At 38.9% G+C, this 6,936-nt stretch overlaps 1 pseudogene; it reads left to right on the plus strand.

The window, feature by feature from the left end:
- Positions 1-268: 268 nt before the first annotated feature.
- On the plus strand, positions 269-4,628 carry LOC112829298 (olfactory receptor 5B2-like; annotated as a pseudogene).
- Positions 4,629-6,936: the final 2,308 nt, after the last annotated feature.

Below are 6,936 nucleotides of genomic sequence, written 5' to 3' on the forward strand. Positions count from 1 at the left end.
TATAATGCAATATAGCCAGCAATGAAAAAAAAAATTTACTACTAATATATAATGGGTTGAACTGTGTAACCTAAATTTTATATGTTGAAGTCCTAACACCCAGTAACTTAGAAGATGATCTTGTTTAAAAGTAGGGTCATCTCAAATGTATTAGTTAAGATGAGGTCCTACTAGAGAAGAGTGGGCTTCTAGATCAATATGACTGGTGTCTTTCCCTTTAAAAGGGAAAACTTGGAGAGACATAACACAAAGAGAACACCAAGTGAAGATGAACACAGAGATCAGGATGAGGCAACAGAAAACAAGGAATTCCAAAGATGGCCAGCAAACCACCCAGCAGCTAAGAGAAAAATGTAAAGTAGATGCTCCCTCAGAGCTTTCAGAGGGAACCAACAGAACCACGTTGCCAGCTCCTTGATCTCAGACTTCTAGCCTCCAGAAATGTGAGAGAATAAATTTCCATTATATACGCCATCCAGTTTGTGGTACTTTTTTATGGCAGCTCTAGGAAATTAATACAGCTAACAATATGGATGGTCTCAAATGCACCATGCTAACTGGAAGTAGCCAGAGTCAAAGCTCCATGTGCTAAGATTCTATTTAAACGAACTTCTTGCAAAGGCAAAGCAATATAGGACAGAAAATGGTTCAGTGGACACCATGGGCATTAAGTAGGAAAGGGGTTGATGGCAAAGAAGTTCAGAGATTTTGTTTAGATGATGGAACTCTTCCACGTCGTGAGTGTGTTAGTGGTTACATGACCATATAAATTTGACCAAGTTCAAACAGTTGTTCAAACTATAATATTAAAAGCTATAAAAATTACTGTTTGTAAATTACACTACAACCAAAAGTAGGGGGAAAAAACAAGTAACACAAAAACATGCATGCACCCTCAACATATCCAACTAAGTCCCCATAGGCAATTTAATTGATTCTTTCCTAGGAAAATAAGAGCTACAGATGCCCTCCTGGGGTGGGGGGGACATCCCCAGAGAGCTCATATCTCTGGAATTCCCTCCTGATCCCCGTGAGTTAGTCTTTAAAACTCCCAAGATGACTCAATGTGACCTCATTTGAGAAGGACCAGACGTGCTGAATCCCTTTGGCCATTATGTATTTGTCTGAATGTTAGTGGTCGTTAATACATGCAGCACTTTCCTCCCACCCCCAAATCCTGACCTAAGGATTTGTCATGAACCTCCAACCATGGCCAGGGAAAACAGCTCAAGATGAAAAGTTTTTCATTGACTTTAGAATGATAACCCCTCAGACAGGTGTTTTATAGAGGATCCCTCATTTGCTATTCACAGACACTATTCCTTGAATTATGTGGGAGAGGTAATTTTCTGCTTCATTTTATTTTATTTTTTTAAAAGATTTTCTTTATTTATTTGACAGATAGAGAGAGACAGCGAGAGAGGGAACACAAGCAGGGGGAGTGGGAGAGGGAGAAGCAGGCTTCCCGCCGAGCAGGGAGCCAGATGTGGGGCTCGAGCCCAGGACCCTGGGATCATGACCTGAGCCGAAGGCAGACGCTTAATGACTGAGCCACCCAGGCGCCCCTCTGCTTCATTTCAGAGATAAGAAGATAAGAGACTCCTCCAAGGGTACACAAAGAATGCATGGTGGATTCAGCACTTGAACATGAGTTCCTGGCTCCATGTTGTGTTCTTCCTCTCATTTACCTTAAAGATCTTGGAACTATTTGACCAGCACCTGATAGAGAATATTTCTCACAGTATGTATGCATCAGCCCATCGCTGAATTTCTGATTCCAAACTCACTCTTCAGGATTGTCTGCCCCTTCTTTTCCAGCAACAAGGTAAGCATCTATGTTCTATCTACACTTTTAGTGAGAAATGTAATTCAAGCAAAACCAATAGGGCAATTATCCATGCTACAGGTTATTTAAGCACATAAATAAATTTCTGAAGCATTGAGGCTGGACATATGTATCAAAACTTCCATCTGTAAGGAGGCTAGTGATAATTGTGAAACATTATCATGCCGCTCTCCTAAAAGAGATTAATAAAAATAGATGGATAGGTAATGCTCTGATTGAGTCAGTATTAACTTTATCTTATTCACTATATGTCAAAAGAATTAAGGAGGACTGCCATAAACCAATGATTAACAAGTGACAAATGTCCTTCTAAAGGCTTCCAAGTCAAATGAAAAGATTAAAAACAAGATTCCTACACAAGATGACATTCAAACAAACAATTTTAAGACATGTAATTGACCAAAACACAGATCTATGGGCTAAAGACACCAACAAACTAGGAACTTCCACCCATTGGTCCCTATGATTCAACTGTGGGATAACCGTAATAAGAAAAAGGATTAGGAGTTTAAGAACTCCTTCTTAAAGGGGACAATTTCAATCCAAGCTAAACCATGGATATTAAGAAAGAAATTAGGCAAAGGAATGACTCACATGCAGTAGCTGGAACAGCCATTCGTGCAGGCAGAGGACAGACAGACTGAGAAACGCCGAGGACCCAGAAGATCCCAGTGGACCAAGTATGTGATATAAGGCATACCGAAGAGGGAGGCCAGCCGGCTAAACATTCCTCCCCACTGAGCCTTGAATATCACCCCTGACCTTTCTGAAACCAACAGAGAGGTTATCATTCCATCCTAATACTAATATTATACCTTATACTGATCAGGCTGGGCTAAATACTCAGCACTTTGCTCACTGGTTTTTATATATCAACTCACTTAATTCTTACAATAATACCTTGAGCGAAGTCTCATTACTATTTCATTTTGTAGATGAAGCGGAACAGGTTCAGGGAGTTAAATTAGGACCAGTGACTCTTCGGGAGTGAACGGTAGGGCTGACATGCACCTGGTCCCAGAGCCCAAGCTTTACACTGGATGCATGCCCTCCCCTCAGACTGCCTCTGCTCGTTGCCTGAGCCCCTGCTGCTGCCATTATCCTAGCACATGGCTATGCACATCTCTCTCGTTACTTCACTGTGAAACCCTAAACACTGAGTTTAGGACATTGGAGACACAGAGTGATTGTTAACTGAGTTAAATTCAATTTGATTTAAATTCCGTTGAGATCGATGGACTTGGGAATCACTCTGCCTAGGCACAAAGTTTCAGTTTGGCAGTAATAATTTTGTAAACTTAAATACCATACTCAAGCTCTGTGCTTCATAAGTTAATGGGAATAACAAGTAATCAATCTCATAGGGTTGTTGAGAGTAATAAATGAATATTCATCTAAAGTGTCTAGAGCAGTTCCTGCCACATAACAACCATAGATATAAGCATTTACTATGCTCACTTTTTTTGACAGGTTCATTCAAGACCGCTCATCAAAATCAAATGTTATATTTTCTACATCTCAGCTTATAAATTTACAAAATTGAAAAGTTAGAAAATAATCCATGAAGATCCTTCACTTCAACAGTATGAAACTCGACCAATAATTTGTGCCTTAAATTGTATTATCTACTCCACATTTAGATCTGGAGCTTCTTAAAGTACATATTATTGCTATAATGAAATATTGTGTATATATATAAATATTGCATATATATGTGTGTGTGTGTGTGTAAACACAAACAATATTGAATGAATTTCCATTCAATCTCTCATTTGTTTATGACTCTGTCCTTTTATTCCATTGCTACAGAGCATCTTGTGATTCCCAAACAACATCCACGGAGAACAACACAGAAGTGACTGAATTCATCCTGCTGGGACTACCTAATGCCCCAGAGCTGCAGATCCCCCTCTTTATCATGTTCACCCTCATTTACCTCATCACTGTGGTTGGGAACTTAGGGATAATGGTGCTGATTCTCTTGGACTCTCGCCTCCACACTCCCATGTACTTTTTCCTCAGTAACCTGTCTCTGGTGGACGTTGGTTACTCTACAGCTGTCACTCCCAAGGTCATGGCTGGATTGCTTATAGGAGACAAGGTCATCTCTTACCATGCATGTGCTGCTCAGATGTTCTTTTTTGCAGTCTTTGCCACTGTAGAAAGTTACCTCCTGGCTTCAATGGCCTATGACCGCTATGCAGCAGTGTGCAAACCCCTGTATTACATCATCACCATGACCACAGGTGTATGTGCATGTCTGGCCATAGGCTGCTATGTCTGTGGTTTCCCAAATGCTTCTGTCAATGTTGGAGATACATCCCATCTCTCCTTCTGTTAAGTCTAATGTGATCCATTACTTTTTCTGTGATGTTCCTGCAGTCATGGCTCTCTCTTGCTCTGATAAACATGTCAGTGAGCTGGTTCTTGTTTTTGCAGCAAGCTTCCACATTGTTTTTGCTCTCCTGGTTATCTTGATTTCCTGCCTGTTCAATTTTATTACCATCCTGAAAACGTCCTCAGTGAAGGGATACCTGAAGGCTATATCCACCTGTGCCTCCCACCTCACTGCAGTGTCCATCTTCTACGGGATAGTCATCTTCATGTACTCCCAGCCCAGCTCCAGCCACTCCACGGACACAGACAAAACCACATCTGTTTTCTGACGATGGTCGTCCCTGTGCTAAATCCTGTGGTGTATAGCCTGAGGAACAAAGAAGTCAAGAATGCTTTCAAGAAAGTTGTTGAGAAGGCAAAACTGTCTCTAATCTTCACCTCTTAGGGTTGTAGGATCCACAGTGACCTAGTTTCATTCCTGCCAGAGATTCCCCATGCACTAACTCAGGGTTTACAGCCCACACTGCATTTCAGTTACTGACTTGATACTTTCCTCTTCAAAAGTCTGTCAGTAAAAAAGAAGATAGCATGTCCAGTCGTGTAACGTCTGGATAAGAATAGCCATGAGGAATTTAATATTTCATGATCATGCTTATCATGAACCTTATTAATTATAATGGATTTATTCATATTGTTCACATTTTGTCTACCATATGTTAATGCAAGTATATTCGTAAAACAGGACTCAAACCCATGAAGACAAATGCATACAAGGATCCCATGTGTGTAGATACACACAAAAGTGGGAAATTTATTTAAAAAGTAGCTAGAGTATGACTAGTTTTTAATTTTAAAAAGTTAAAATAGTTAATTGTGGATCAGAATATAAGTTAATGTCTAGCATTTTTTGGTTTTTTTCTAGTTTAAAAAATTATTCCAAGAGTCCGAAATGAAGAAAAACAGGACATGGATTTTTTTTTAAGATTTTATTTATGTATTTATTTGAGAGAGACAGAGAGAGAGGGAGAGAGCAGGGAGAAGGGCAGAAGGAGAAGGAAGAATCTCAAGTGTACTCCACACCATCCACAGAGCCCAACATGGGCTCAATCCCATGACGCTGAGGTCACGACCTGAGCTGAAATTTAGAGTCGGACGCTTAACCGACTGAGCCATCCAGATGCCCCATGACATGGATTTTTTAAATTAGGTTATACAAAAACAATGAATCATGGATCACTACATCAAAAACTAATGATGTATTGTTGGTGACTAATATAACATAATAAATTAAAATAAAAAAAAAACAAAATAAAATAATTTTTAAGTATGTACTTTTTGTTGGAACTTTTTTTCGGAGCAATATGTGTATAAAATCTTGAAGAAGTTAATATTTGTGTCTTCAGAAATCCATTTGGTAGAAGAAGTAATGGTAATTTTCAAAAGCAAGAGGACCAGATTATAAGAAAGGGGATCAACTGATAATAAAGAAATTTCTCAATTTTTCTGTGTAGGACTACCAACTCTTCAACTTTGTAAGACAAATGCATGGAGTAATAATTCTGTCATCCGTTTTTCTCTCTGAAAATACTGTAAAATGGCTAATGCTACTCATGTGGGGATAATTTAGGTTCAGATAGATTACGTCATGTCTTGCTGCTCTCCTCTTTGTTCCCTCCACTTCACTCACACTGAGTTCCCTGCTGTTCCTGGACAATCCAAGCTGCTCAGTATCTTTGTACTTGCTGTTGCTAATGCTCAGAAAGCTCCCTCACTTCCCTCAGGTCTTTGCTTAAAAGTTACCATATTATGGTCACCCCACCCCCCATGGACATTGTTCTCAACTTGCTTTATTCTTCATGGTTCTAATCACTCCTCAACCATTTCTATTTTTTTTTGTTCATTTGTATATTAATTTACCTATCTACATAGACTCTACACTGCACAAGAAGAGTGACTTTATCTTGTTTACCAACAACTTAATCTCCAATGCATAAAGGATAGCCTGGTTCACGCTAATTTCCCAATAAACATTCGTTAAATTATTCAGTCAACCAATTAATTAAGCAGTCAGTCCAACAGTTAATATATTTGAATCACTGGTAATTTAGTCCATCACCTATTATTCAGTTCTTTAGAAAAGAATTCTAGAACATTTCATATGACACAACTAGTTTTGGGGTACCTGGGTGGTTCAGTCAGTCAAACATCCAACGCTTGATTTTGGCTCAGGTCATGATCTCAGGGTCATGAGATCGAGCCCTGTGCTAAAAATGGAGCATGCTTGAGATTGTCTCCATCTTTCTCTGCCTCTTTGTTTGCTTGCTCTCTCTCTCAAAAAAAAAAAAAAGTTAAACATAGAGTTACCATATGACCCCACAATTTCACTTGAAGGTTTATACCCAAGAGAACTGAAAACATATGTTCAAACAGAACTTGTATAATAATACTCATAACATTATTCACAATTGCCAAAAAGTTAAAAGACCCCAAATATCCATCAACTGATGTATTACATGTGGTCTAGCCATACAATAGAATATCATTCAGCCATAAAAAGGAATGAAGTAACTAACACATGTTAGAACATGGAAGATCCTCAAAAACATTATGCTAAATGAAAGAAGCTGGACATAAAAGGACAAATATTGTATAATTCCAGTTTTATGAATTAACTAGAATAGGTAAACCAATAAAAAAAATTGATTACTCATTGCCAGGGGATTAGGGAATAGGAAAAATGAGAGTAACCACTC

This window comes from Callorhinus ursinus, unplaced genomic scaffold (genome assembly GCF_003265705.2).
Source record: "Callorhinus ursinus isolate GAN/ISIS: 27379988/994484 unplaced genomic scaffold, GSC_fseal_2.0 scaffold21, whole genome shotgun sequence".
Classification (NCBI taxonomy): domain Eukaryota; kingdom Metazoa; phylum Chordata; class Mammalia; order Carnivora; family Otariidae; genus Callorhinus; species Callorhinus ursinus.